The following is a 14457-nucleotide window of genomic DNA, read 5'->3' as shown; positions in this document are numbered from 1 at the left end:
GAACAGGAATTCAGCTGTGAGTCAGCCTGAAAACAGTCCAAGTATGTTTTAGTGGCGGTAAGTGACCTAAAAATAACTGTTCCTGGGAAGAGGGTGAGGGCAGGGCGAGGGGCTGGGGCTGCCCCTGGCTCTCCCTGCAGCCCTGAGCCACCTTCCCAGGCACACACAGGCCAGGACACTGGGCTGGCTTCAGTCTCCCCTTTAGGTGTGAGCTGCAGGAGCCTGTCCTTGGAGGGAATTCACAACCAGCTCCACACCCACGAGAAAAACACATGGATCTATTTCTTGTTCATTCCAAACCCTACCAAACCTCAGGTCCTCTGCAGCTCGGAATGTGTGAAATGTCCTACCGCGTTGTTCCTGACATTTAGAGGGAATTTCCTGGGTTTGCCCTTGTTCCCATCACCTTTTGCCCTCCGCTGCAGGCAGTGCAGCTCTGTGGTCAGCTGCCTCTGCTCCTTGCCCCAGCTCTCTGCAGTGCTCCGTGCCACAGCAGCTGCTGCTCTGCAGTGTTTTAATAATGATTTATAAGAGCATGTCTCCAGAAGAGCAAGGCTGCCCACACAGGGGCTGTGGATTCAGAGCAGTGCTGTGGGAGGGGTGGCTGCCTGGCTGCCCTGGACACCTGCAAGGAGCTGGCACCAGCAGAGGGGTCCTGACCATGTCACTGCCACACTGGCAATTCAGAGTTTAACTGCTCATGTTGACAGTAATGAAGATACTAATTCAGCTGACTTCTGCTGGGTTTCAATTTGGTTTTCACTTTCTAAAAATACATGAGCTAAAAATAGTCTTCCTGGAGCCAGGAGGAGCTTCACCCTCTGGGCAGTCTGTCCTTTGGTGGTGAGGTGAGGGCAGCTCAGCAGCCCCCGAGGTCTCTGGGCAGCACCCAGGTGTGCAGGCACGCTCATGGAAACACCTGGAGCTTCACCTGTTTGTTCAAGCAGCTTTTGGACCAGCAGCATCAGGGTCTGAGCCGAGCACACCAACACCTGGGGCAGAGCACTGCAGGGATCTGATGCCACAGCAAGGTGCCTGCAAGACTCATTTTCCTTTCAGTTTTCTGTGTCTTATCGAGATTTTGACCCACATAAGTGAAGTGGAACATTTAAGTGCTGCTTTGTTCATTCGTGCACTCTTGCCTCACTTCCTGACACAGCCACATAAGAGTCACAGGATGGAAGGGCTCACAACCGTCCAGATGAAGCAATGAGGTTATTTGATAAATAAAGCAATCCAGCAGTTTGCCTGCTGCCTTTTGAAATAAATCCTGTGCTTTTGGCTGCTCCAAGGCCTGGTCTTAGGAATTCTTTTTCCTTCCCAGAGGCCTGCCCTGTTTGGTGAATGCTGTTCATGGGCAGACACAGCCCACTTGCTGCTGGCCCAATTCCTTCTTTCTGATGGGAAGGGTGGGGGCTGAGCCTGGCACAGCCCAGCTCTCCAAGCACCCTGGGGGGAACAGGGAGCTGTTAGCCCACCCAGCCAGGTGATGCAGGGCTGGGCACAGGCCGGGGAGTGTCCTCTGCCCAGGTGAGGGCCAGAGCAGCGGGCAGTGCTGATGAGCCAGAGGAGGCAATGGGTCCCACCAGCCCCAGGAGCTCATCAGACAGGATGTGGGGCCCAAAGGGTTAAATAGGAGCTGTGGTGCTGCTTCCCTGCCTGCAGAAGGATCCTGTGCTGTCTGTGTGCTGTGCTGGTGGGTGCCACAAGGAAGGAGCAAGCTGAACAGGTAAGAATGAGGTGACAGTTCTCAAAAGTCTTTTATAACTAAAGTTACAACAGAAAAAAATTACTGCAGAATGTGGCACTTCTTGGGGAAGCCTGGTTGTGTGATCTGCTGGAGAGAGAGCTTGTATGTGCACTGTGGTATGGGGCTGTGCTGGGACAGTCAGATGGAATCAGGAGCTCCTGTAGAGAAGGAAAGGGACCCAGTTTGGTTTATGGGAAACGTGCAGCAATGTGAGGGGAACTGCTCTGTGCTGGGGCAGGAGGGGTGAAGGGAGGCTTCTGCAGGTGTGGTAACTGAGAGGCAACGTGCAAAAACACCAATCCTTTGAGCTGGGTTACAAGGGAAACCACTGGGAAATGTCCCTGTAAATGGAGGTACAAGGGGCAGCTGTAAGCCCAGGCACCTGCCTGGAGCTGCCCCAGGCTCTGCAGGGACACACAGCAGGGACACACAGAGCAGGGACACACAGCAGGGACACACAGAGCAGGGACACACAGAGCAGGGACACACAGAGCAGGGACACACAGCAGGGACACACAGCAGGGACACACAGAGCAGGGACACACAGAGCAGGGACACACAGAGCAGGGACACACAGCAGGGACACACAGAGCAGGGACACACAGCAGGGACACACAGAGCAGGGACACAGAGCAGGGACACACAGAGCAGGGACACACACAGCAGGGACACACAGCAGGGACACACACAGCAGGGACACACACAGCAGGGACACACAGCACTTCTGTCTTCAGCTGGCCTGGCACACGGCTGGGGCTCTGTGAGTGCTCCAAGGGGCTCCCTCCACCCTTGGAATGGTAGCTTTAAAAGCAACTGGGACTTTCTCTTTTGTTCTTTAGACAGTCCCCACATCTCCTTTCCCCTGATCAGCCTATGGAGAAGCTCAAAACAAACATGACTTCACCTGGTGGACCTTGGGCTGCTCACATCTCCTTTGTCATTGAACAGCTCCTGGCGCTCGAGGGGTTTTCCATTCTCCTCAAGAAATGCAGCCCCTGGGATGCCTGGTTGTGCTCCCCTGGCAGGTTTACTAGCGGAAATCCTCCTCCTGCAGGAGCACAATGGCTGGGGGCTCTCCAGGGTGAGCAGCAGCCAGGGAAAACAAACATCATCCTGTTAGAGCACATTTCTACAGAGGCCTGAATTTAAAAACCTCATGTATGAGGTTCAATTGCCATGATTTTATATCTAGCAATACATTTTTGACAGGAGAGGAAGTACTTCATCACCCTAATGTTTATTTTTCTTTATGGTGTATGGGGATATTCTAGTTTCTGTGTATTTCAACCCAATATTTTTGCAGGGAATGTTTTAGCTATTGACTGCCCTAGGAAATGCTGGCTTCGCTGAGGTTTGTGTCTATAGTTCTGTCACAGAGAAATAAGCTTTCCCTGATCCCTGGGAGCAAATTACTTTCAGTGCCCATTTGTCTTTCAGGGTGTTTTTTCTTATTTCCTTTTAATTAGCTGTTGTGCATTTCAGGGCAGTCATTACAAAATGGTGCTGCTTCATGCTGCTCATTTTGCTTCACTGAGGGAAGTGTCACAGGATGCTTTTGATGGCTTGGTTTCAGAAAGGCCCTTTGGATGCAGGGTTTGGTTGTGTCTCAGGAGGAGGCTGTGACCCCACGTGCCTGTCCCAGCCCCATCCCTGCCTTCCCTCAGGACCTGCACCTCCTTCATCCTCATCCGTGCCTGGAGCTGGAGTTGATGAGCAGATGCTCTCTCCTCTGCTTTGATTTCTGTTATTTCCTAGAAGGATTTCAGTAGTAACCTCAAAGGATCCTGAAATGACTTTTCCTGTTCCCATCAGAGATTAATTCAGTCTTTGTTTTCTCCTGCCTGCAACACCTTTGGGCAGTGTTTGGTGTAACTTGGCAAGGGAAGAAATAACATCAGAATTGACCTTGTACCAAAATAAATACAGAGGAATTAATGTTTAGTTACAATTATCCTGTTCTCATTAACAGTTCCTCTGCTTGCTGTGACATACAAACTTCCAAGGGGTTTGGTGTGACTTTTGCCATATTTATGAAAGCAGCTTTTCGAGACCTGCTGCCTGTGAGAGGAAGAATAAGCCTGCTTGCCTCCTAAAATGCTTTTCGGACCAGTCTATGTAGTACCTAGTATTGCTTTACACAGAAAAAGATAAAAATAAACAGAGTTAAATGGTTCCTCTTAGCTACATTATTCCTATATTGAATTATATCAGAGAAATCAGTTTTTCTTAAAGCTGCTGCCTCTCATGACAGTGATTCAGCCTGTTGTACTGATAGCATTGAATGTAAGTTTCTCCAAAAGTATTTCTGAGCATGATAGACTTGATTTTGATTCCTTGGGCTCCTTACATCTTATTTTAAAGCAAGTTTGTGGTTCATGCCTGTAACATGCAGACTGTAAATCTGTTGAATGCACTCACTGTCTGGATGTGACACTTCTTATTTATTTTCCTCTCCTGCTGTAATAGTATCTTTCATATTTTTCTTTATATACTTTTCAAAAGCACAAGAGACAAAGGATGCCTTTTTCAGTAAAAAAAAAGCAATTAAAATATGATGTAATGATTAATTACTTGCAATCTGATTTTTATGACACGTAGCTATAGTCACTACTTAATTAGAAATAATACAACTCCAAGTACCGAGTTAGAGAAACCAGCTGGTGTTTACAGAATGAGCTGATCATTAACCCTGGCCCAGGGGCTGTCACCCTGCATCCCAGCATGCCCACTGCACCAATTGGTCTGTACTGGGCACTGCTCAGGTTTTCTGTCCGTGGCATGGCAGGCTGTGGAAGGGCTGTGTCCCACTGGAATAGGGCCAGGAGCCTGGACACTGACAAAGGGGATGGGTGCTCTGTGAACAGTTGTGTCATAGAAAAGCAGATCATGGAAGTTCCTGGTTTGTGTCAGAGACAAGTGTGTGGTGTGTTCAGTCTGTTCTCTCTGGGTCTGTGCTTGTCACCGTGCTCTGGTTAACTGGGGGCCCATCATCCTGTTGGCAGTTCTTGAGCAACGTATGATTACAGAAGAAAACCCTGAAATTGTCTTCTTTGACTCGGCCTTGATGAGAACAAGACAGAAACAACACTCTTGTCATCTTCCTATATTTTCATTCGGATTATTTTGCTTTGGGCCTGACAGGATGGGGCTGGTGCATCCAGGTGAGGGCTGCCAGCCAGAGAAGCTGCTCCAGTGAAGTAATGTGGCCTCTCGTGTGCTGTGAACCCAGTGCCCTCCCCAAAATACTTTATCTGTATTGGTTAATTCCTCAGGCTGGGAAAACGTGCAATAAAATGCTTGTTTGGAGGGTGTCTCATAGCAGAGGATGTGTCTGAAAGTAGGTCTCAACTAGACCCGTGTGAATTAGCACAGTCTTCTCGAGAAATTGGGGACTGTGGTTTCCTGAAGAGACAGAAAGACAGATTGATTGGAGTGTTTGCAAGGCTGGAGGAAACCTTTAGGGATTCCTTGAAAATGTGTCAAAAAGGCAGGGCCTTCACCCAGGCAGGGACATGGAGGGTCTGGGCTGTCCCACGCACCTGAGCATCCTCTTTGTGGCCAGCATGCCCCGAGCCAAGCCGAGCGGCTGTCGCGCTGGGAGGCTGCGGTCCGTCCTGTCCCGGCGGGCAGCTCCGGGCTCTGAGCACATCCCCGGGTGCCCGGGGCCAGGGCAGCGATGCGCGGCCCGGCTCCGGCCAGGCTGTGCCCCGAACGGGGCAGGGCGGGTCCTGCGGCCGCTCCCAGCCCGGAGCCCGCTCGCCGGGACCGGCTGGGTCCGAGCGTTCGCGCTGAGCCTCGGAGCGGAGCTCCCGGTGCCCCGGCACCGCGGGAGCGCCCCTCGCTGCGGGAAGCCGCGGCGGGCACACGCTGGGTGCCCGGCCCCGGCCCCGCGGCGCTCCTGGGCAGGGCGTTCCCGGCCCCGGCCGTCTGCGGGCAGCCTGGCGACACCGCGCCCTCCTGCCAGGTGCCGCAGAGCCGCCGGCCGCGCTTTGCTTTGCCTCCGTGCCGTGCTCCCGCTGCCCACCGTGCCCCTCCGGCGGGGCTCGGCCCCGCACCGCCCCCGGCCGGGCCCCGGGCAGGGCAGGAACGGCGCCTCCCTCCTGGCGCCCGAGCCCGGCGTTCTTGGAGGGCAGCGGCGCGGATTCGGCTTTGCCGGAGCCGGTGAAGGGCTGTGACCCTGACACCGCCGTGCAAGTACCCACAGGGTGCTGGCAAGAGGTGCCAGGCTGGAGCTGGCCACTGCTGGGGCCAGGGCTCGCTAAAACGTGGGAGAATACAGCATCCTTGTCATCTGGCTAAAAACGTGGGGATCACGTAGTCACATCTGCCTCGCTCCTTATACTGTAATATTTCAGTGTGGGCATAGGCCAAGTAGCAATAACCCTCCATGGCCACATAGAATTGAAGCCAGACTTTGAAATGTAATTTTCATGTCCTTCCTTGGCAGGAGGGGACTGTTGCTCCCTGCCACTGCCTGCTGGTCTGTGCCCATGCTGGAGCATGGCTGGGTTATACAGTGTGGGGCTGTTTGAAAGGCCTTTGGAAACATCTCCATGTCTGGAATTACTGTGTTCTGTGTGAAGGCAGACTCACCTTGTTCTTCTACTTGTGCCCCTTGGCAGTCTGACAGCAGAAAACTTTTAAACGTAGCTGTTTTGGGTCACAGATGCACAAATCCTCTGGAAGCAAAAGGGATGCTTTGGTAAAACTCCACAGCTTTCACCAGAGCAGCGTTTCCTGCCCAGCAGTAGCTGTGCTTTGGATTAAATATTGAGAGCAGCTAGTAGGTAGCTGGCTGTGGTTTTTCCCTGAAGAATTTCTTTGTTTCTAAATGTGGCTGTGAGCTCTGTCATTTAGGGGACAGGCAGTGCCCCCCAGAGCTGAGCAGCTCCGATCTGCGATGGTGGGTTTGGAGATGGGATCCAAGTGCCCGAATGCTGGTTGTACAGGGCGTTTGGAGATGCCACCTGTGTGCTGAGGTGGCAGGAGGCGTGCAGGAGGTGCAGCCCCCACTGCACCCCGCTCTGGGCTGGCAGTGCTGCGGGCAGCGCCCTGAATGTGCCACAGCATCGCGGGCACCGCACTGCGGCCAGCCCAGAGCCTCGCCCAGGGGACATGAGAGAAATCAGGAACGTTCCCAGGAGCTAATATTTGATTTGGCTGCACCGCTGCGGGCAGGAATGTGCCATTGCTCTGGAAGCCAGGGAGGCTGTGAAAGGCAGGGAAGGGGGGAAGTTCCATGGATCTATGCCAGGCACTGGGATGATAACAAGTAGGATTGAAAAAGAAAATTAAATAAAGTCCTAGGCCTGACAATCTGAAAACTTCTTAAATCTATCTTTTATTTTATACCTGGATGCATTTAGTAAAAAACGAAAAGACAAAAAAAAGGTAAAGAATACAATGTCTTTAGTAGCATCACTTGTTTGGGATCTACCTTTTGAAAGGGAAAAAATGCCAAACAAAGCAAATAAGAGTCTGTTGTTTCACCTGGTGCATTTTGCATTTCCATATGAATTTCACTTTTGGGACTTACATGTTTTATTTTTTGAGCCAACCTCCTCCTCCTTTATGGTTGGACTCAAGCAATCCTTCCTGGGATGGAGCTCAGGGATGTTGAGATGCTCCCACTCCTGCTCAGTGCCAGCCAGGCCGGTGTCCCCATGGCAGGTCTGCCTTGGTGACACAATTCCTCACAGAAAATACAAAAGGTGCCTAAACAACACAAGAAGGTACAAAAGGGTCAGTTTATTATTATTTCACACTGGGGTTTAATATAAAAACATGCGGATCCTGCTCCTCGTTCCCATATCAGGGGAGAGACCTTTGTTTCCAATCTGGATCTGTTTGACACGATATCCAGCAGGAAGGCAAAGCTGTTATCTCCAATGCTAGGATGGAAATGAGGAGCACGGACACTTTATCTCCTAATGAGGGAGAGATGAGATTGTCCATATGTTTCCCACACTTCCTCTGATTCAGATAATCTTTTACAGATTAACCAGAGACTTATTCTTTGCAAACAAAACAAAATGCTCCTGCCCTGAAAACTTTAACAGTCGTTATTTTTCAAAACAAAGATGTGACCAAAATTTGGAAAAATAATAAGAAGGACAGAGTGGGGTGATTGGTCAGACACCATCAGCTTTAATGAGAAAGAATTAAAGCTCCTGAAATGCTGGGAACATAAACCCCTTCAGCAGCACCATGACATGGGCTGGCCTTGCTGCCTTTCTGAAGGAATTCATTATTTTAATAATTGCAGCCTAAGAAAAACTTCAGGCTTTGGACTCCTCAAGAATAATAACAAAAAAAAAAGAAAAAAGCTGGGCAGTTCTGTCATCTGTGCCACCAGCACTGCTCACCCTGCACAGTCTGGGGCTGATGACACATTTTAGCTCAATTCAGAACCAATGCCAACAAGTGTGTCTGTGGTGAGTATTCAGTGAGCAGTTTTACTCACTCAGCAGAGCATGAAGACTCCCCCTGCTGCATGTCTGACACCACAGGGAAGGCGGTGGGCCCTGCTCTCTGTTTGTAGCCCGGGGAATCATGTCAGATTAAATGGGGCTGTTTGCTAGCTCACCGTGCCTGGCAGTGCCACAGCTGTATCAGGAGAAAGGAGAAAATCTGTCATTTCAGCCAAGAATTTCAGACTAGACATGGGCCCCTCTCCATGGAGGCCTCTTTTCTGATGGAGGCCTTGAGGATATTGGGTTTCTGCACAGACAGCTAACACCCATGGGAAATTTTATCTGTTGCCTCTCTCTGGGTGAAATTTCTGGGTACCTTTCACCCTTATTGGGGGTTTTACTCTGACCAAGCTACGGAATCTCTGGGAATCCCAGAGAAGGGACCAAGGTGCCTGCGCTCTGCTTGGAAAAGGCTTCAGGATGGGAAGAGACCCCTAATGCAGAGCATCCCTATCCCTGACAAAACACAGAAAATTCTGTAATAGGAATGGATGTTTCTCGGGTGACTATTGTATTTGTCATTGTAATTGATTTTATTATTTATTAGTGATTGAAATCAGGACTCAGGACCTGTCTTTGTCACAAGGCAGTTCTTGGGGCAGCCTCAGTGGGGAAGCTGTGCAGACACAGAGACCTGCTTCCCCCACTCTGCTGCCAGTGCTGTGGCCAAGCTGGGGCTGTGCCAGGCTGTGGCTGGCTGGTACATGCCATGAGCCAGGCTCAGGGACTCATGGAGAGCTGTTCCCTCAACTCCTGCAATATCCATAGGGTGGGATGGTGAATCCAGCAGCACTCTGCAGGGCAGGAGCAGAGGGGGACACCGGTAGAGGAGCAGAAAGAAATGACAGGAAATCCTGCGCATGGCCGTGCTGGCTGCAGGGTCCCTCAGCAGCGCTTCCAGGCTGCTCAGCCACGTGCTGCACCTCCAGCTGCACCTGCAGCACGCCCCGAGCTCGGGCGCTGCAGGGCCCGGGTCCGGAGAGGCGGCTCCGCTGCTGGCACGGGGGCTGCGGGTACAAGCCCCCAGCTCTGGGTGCACGGCACAGCTGGCACAGCTGGCACAGCCGAGCGGAGCCACACGGCCCTTCCCCTGCAGCACTGCCACACGCCCCTTGCCCACCATGGACACTGCTGGGCAGGAGCCACTGCACGGTGTCCCAAAGCTGGCATGGCCAGTGAAGGTGGGGCACCATGGCATTTTCCCCCTGCTCCGAGCAAGGGACATTTCTAGCTGGCCCTGAGTGCAGCAGAGCTTTGGGTGGAAGGCAGCTGCCTTTGGAAGCCTGGAGCTGGTGGTAACCCCCGCAGAAAGAGCAAAAATGGCTCTGCAAGCCCCTGGCTGGCGAGGCCGGGCAGCCGTTATCTGCGGCTTGCAGCAGGAAGGAGCCCTGGGCACCGCCCCAGGCATTGCCCCATTTCCAGGGAGCGCGGGCCATGGCCCGTGTCAGCGGCCCGAGCCCGCTTCCCCCAGCAGCTGCCAGCGGGCAGATTAATGGGGCACAGGGAGACTGCGACCGCGTGTCCGTGTCCCCGACGGGCGTGAGCTCCCGTCAGCGAGCTGGGCTGCAGCGCCATGCAAAGCACTTCCTCTGCCGTGGCCTTTTCTGCTAGCAGAAAGTGACTTTTGCTTCCTTAAGAAAATACATGTGCAAAGCCCAGCCCGTGGCCGTGGTTAGCGCTGCAGGAAGGGCTCACTTCACTCCTCGGCCCCCTAGGTTTGGTAAGTGTCATTCTCCGGCCTGTCACCGCTTCCCCAGGCCAGGCTCTCACCGCAGAGAGCTGCTGGCTGTCATTGGCCCCGCGGCCCGGGGGCGGTGGCTGTGCCAGCAGCGCTGCTGTGCCCGGAGCAGCACCGAGCAGCAGCCCCGGTGGCACCGAGCCGCTGCCCCGGCGCGGGGCTCGCCAGCCCGCCCAGCGCAGCAGACACTGCGGCCAGCGGGGACGGACGGTGAGTTGTTCACAAAGCCGGACGGGTCCGTTGTCGGCTTTCACTGTGCTGCTTTCGCATACGCGCCTCACTATCTTGAGTTAGTGAAGCTTTGAATAATTTATTAGAGAAATGAACACTAAATGCAAGATGTTTTTATGCAAGGCATGAGTAACAAAACTCTGTGGTTCTGAAGAGCATTAAAAGTTGCAGTCAGACCCACCATAGGCCCTCCGTGGTGTGTGCTGGGGGTCCACTGGGACCCCTGTGTGTGGAGGAGTGGAGGAGCTGCACCCTGAGTGAGCACCAGCCTGCTCCCAGGGACACGTGGAGCAAGCACGGCGCGGGAGCCACTGCCATGGCGCTAGCATGTGCGTCCTCTCTTTCTCCTGCTTTTACTACGGTTTTATCCATTCAACACCTGTGGTGCTTACTGTGCTGGAAAAGTTGAGAGAGGTTCTCACATGCTTACAGGAGCCCTGTGAGCTGGTTTAAGATCTGTTGTGTTCTGGGGATAGAGCGGCCACAGGGCTGGTGAGGCACCCCGCCATGGCTGTGCTCCATGCACTTTGGGTGCATTTCCCAGCTGGTTTAAGATCTGTTGTGTTCTGGCAGTAGAGGGGACACAGGGCTGGTGAGGCACCCCGCCATGGCTGTGCTCCATGCACTTTGGGTGCATTTCCCAGCTGGTTTAAGATCTGTTGTGTTCTGGCAGTAGAGGGGACACAGGGCTGGTGAGGCACCCCGCCATGGCTGTGCTCCATGCACTTTGGGTGCATTTCCCAGCTGGTTTAAGATCTGTTGTGTTCTGGGGATAGAGTGGCCACAGGGCTGGTGAGGCACCCCACCATGGCTGTGCTCCATGCACTTTGGGTGCATTTCCCAGCTGGTTTAAGATCTGTTGTGTTCTGGGGATAGAGTGGCCACAGGGCTGGTGAGGCACCCCGCCATGGCTGTGCTCCATGCACTTTGGGTGCATTTCCCAGCGGGGCCGAGTGCTGGCCCTCCACATGGGTGTGGGTGTCCATCCCTGGAGCTCCTCAGCCCTGCTCTGGCACTCTGGGGGGCTGTTGGTTAAGCACATGGGAGACTGAAATGACATTAATCCTCTGAGAGCGACCCTCAGCTTCCTACTGTGAAATCCGCTGCTGCTGCTGAACCTCCCGCCAGTTTTCTGTGACTAAACACCATGTTGGACTGCACACAGCAGCCACGGGGCTGAGCACCCACACTGCTCCCATGGGCTGGGGGGGCAAACAGGTGCTGCTGGAGGGGCTCCAGCATGAGCTGCACGGAAGGAAAGAAATTGCCTCTGCAGAAAGTGCAAAAGCTATAATGTGTATCACAATTAGTGCAAAAGCTATAATGTGTATCACAATTATTTGCTAGGAATTGCACTGTGGATTTTTCTCATTTGTGTGCTTGTAGACTAGGAGAGATTATTAGTATCTTACTGCTCTCAACAAAAATACTATCACACAGTAGTTGCAGGAGGCTTTAAAACAAAAGGACAAAACAGTGTTAAGGGCCAAGTCAGAAATTTGTGTGTTATCTTTACAGAAATGCAGATGAGCTCATTAAAACAGAAACAAATGTGCTCTGGCCTGGCGGGAAGCGTGCTCTGTGCACAGCGGTGGGAGCGGGCTCCGGAAGAGCAGGGAGGCAGCAGGGCCTTCTGTGGCAGCAGCACTGGAGCTTGTGTCAGACCTTTTTGGGGAACTTGAGCTTCACCAGTGTTGCACAAATAAGGGCATCAGGAAGCAAACGGCTTCTCCAGGGTTGCAGTCGTGTTCAGTCCGGGTTTGAAGCAACTCTGTGTCTGCCTTTAATAAAGGCTCAAGGAGGGAAGGAAGATCAGAGTGTAGGTTGATTTAGTGACTGCTGTATGGCAGCTATTTGGTGAGATAAAATGAAGACACAGGACACACTTGGAGCTCAGGTGGTTTCTGTCTGTGTGTGAGGCCAGGTACGGAGCCCCCCGTGCTCCTGACAGGTGGGAACCTGCAGTGAGGAAGTGTTTCTATTCTGCTCGAGGTGCAGCTGTGAGGAGGATGCCACAGGCACCCTCGTGTCAGGCTCTGGGACACACTGGTCCCAGTGCACGTCCGAGTGACCACCGGCCCTGCTGCCTGCCAGGCTCAGAGGGAAGGGCAGGCACCTTGGCACCAATTTCACAGGCCAGCCTCGCACCTCAACAGCACCAGGGCTGCACTGACTCAGCCGGGAGAGCTCCTCTTTCTTGCTCCCCTTGTGTTAGCAAAAAGGGACTCTAAACCACAAAGTATCCCTCAAAAAACTTTCTTAGCACACAGTGTTTCTCTTCATCCTCGAGTACTGATTTGTCTTCTGGGCTGAGAGGCACACAATGCTGAGTGTGCAATGACATATTTCTTTATCTATGCTGTAAGACAATTAGTCTGTTGTAATCACAGGTGGTGATTTTTGTTGGTATTGGATGATGACCTGGGAGACCCCTGGATCTGAAATTTCCTCTCGGTTTTCTCTTTACCCTGCCCTGCCTGTACATTTTGTTATGACAGAGCTTGTGCCTGACATCCATGCTCTAGGGTTTGATCCCCTGTAACCTGCACAGACCGATGTGAATGGAATGCATTCACTTTTCAGGATACAGTGAGAAATGCCTTCACTGTGCCCAGCACACTGCTCCAGTCTCCCAGCACCAAGACACTGTCCCAAGCCATTATTTAAGAAGAATTTGGGCAGGGAGGAGTTTGTACAGAAACTTTGTGACCAGAACGAGTGCTTTGAAAACGCCCAGCGCGGTGATGTCGGTTCTCAGGGAGGAAACGGCCCAGGGAGCTCTTTGTGCTTGAACAGGAACAGGAAGAGCACAAATGGCCCAGTACAATGTTCACTCCCAGGGCCCATCGGGCTGTGCAGCCAGGGACACCTGCACTGCCCCACAGTGAGGCGGGTAAATATCAAATACCGTGGCATACCAGTTGTCATGGATTTTGTTCTGCTCTGGATTAAACTTCATTGAAACACAAGTGTAAGAACACGACATTTTTCTGAGAGAAAATGGAATGCTTCTTTGTCCTTTCAGTCTCCTGTTTCTAGCAAAAAGCCATCAGAGCTAACCAGCAGGTATCAGAAAGCTCTCCCAGCCAGTGCCCTCGGGCATGTGGCACACCTGGATGCTCCCCAGGCTGGGCAGCTCTGAGGAGGGATGCTCACTGAACCCATTCTGTTTCCAAAGTGCTGCCTGCTCCTTGCAGGGGTGATTAGAGCACAAGAAAAGCAAAGTTAATTATATCTCCTCCAGGCTGTCAAATAGAACAAAAAGCCTGATGAAGGAAGCAGCTGGAGTTAGATCTTGAGACCAGGTAACCAAATCTGTCTCTCAAAGTAAAGAAAGGAATTATTTGTCATTACTTCATCTCACAAAACATAACCCTCTGCTCATGTGTCTGTGTTAAAAGATGTTTAACACTATATGACACTGGAGAGAAACTCTTTGTCTCTTTCCTTGTCTCTTTCCTTGTCTCTGTCTCTTTCCGGGTCTCCTTTCAGTTTGTTTGTCTTTCCTAAACTGTGGTTAGCACCTCCGGGGTTTGACGAGCCCTTCGCACATGGCCCTGTGTGCGTGTCCTGGCAGGGGGCACACCGATACCCCTCTGGCTAATCTAGACGACTGCGTGTCCTTTTCTGCACTCTGCAGTCGGTGTCACCCACACGGCAGCACCGACACGTGCCCTGTGCCGGGGCAGAGCGGACCTGTTGGCTCGGCGGTGGGCTGCTGCCGCTGCTGCGGAGGGCCGGGAGCGCTGAGCTGCTGATGGTGGGTGCCGGGCGAGCCCTGCCAGCCCCCGCAGCAGCCGGCGGAACCGCCGCTCTGCAACGGCTGCTCTCGCCGAGATGAAGGAAGAGCGGGAGCCGGGAGGAGAGCAGGGTGCTTCTGCCTGCCTTGGGAAGCAGATCCTTAGAGGATCGTGTCCTCAGGAACGGCCTTGGGGGGGTGCGGAGCCATCGCGCCGGGCGCTCTGCGGACACGGCCGGGCCCGGGCAGCGCCGCCCGCCCCCAGGCCGCCCCTGCCGTGCCTCCCCCGGCCGGAGGCGGCGGGGCCGGGCACGTGTGCGGGCCCGGGCTCGGTGACTCATGAGGCGCCGGCCGCTCCGCCGCGGGGAGGATGAGGGAGGGCGGCCCCGGGGGAGGGCAGCCCGCCGCGCCGCCGCCCCGCTCCGCGCCTTCCCCTCGCTCCCGCGGCGCCCGGAGCGCGGAGGCCGCACCGGGATTAGGTGAGCGCGGCCGGGCCGGGGCCGGGCCGGGCGCCCCGCGGGCCTGG

At 53.5% G+C, this 14457-nt stretch overlaps 1 protein-coding gene across 4 annotated transcripts in view; it reads left to right on the top strand.

Moving 5' to 3' along the window:
• Window positions 1-14319: 14319 nt before the first annotated feature.
• Window positions 14320-14457, top strand: part of MBNL1 (muscleblind like splicing regulator 1) — a 59714-nt gene continuing 59576 nt past the window's right edge. For 2 of the 4 annotated variants that reach the window (XM_066557104.1, XM_066557103.1), the window contains exon 1: window positions 14325-14410. The gene's annotated coding sequence lies outside the window, so the exon portion shown is untranslated. Of the gene's footprint in view, window positions 14411-14457 lie in introns of all 4 variants that reach the window. The other 2 variants (XM_066557101.1, XM_066557102.1) reach the window with 2 other exon arrangements.

The sequence above is a fragment of the Molothrus aeneus genome, chromosome 10 (genome assembly GCF_037042795.1).
Source record: "Molothrus aeneus isolate 106 chromosome 10, BPBGC_Maene_1.0, whole genome shotgun sequence".
Classification (NCBI taxonomy): Eukaryota; Metazoa; Chordata; class Aves; order Passeriformes; family Icteridae; genus Molothrus; species Molothrus aeneus.
This window is presented reverse-complemented; position numbering and strand designations above follow the sequence as displayed.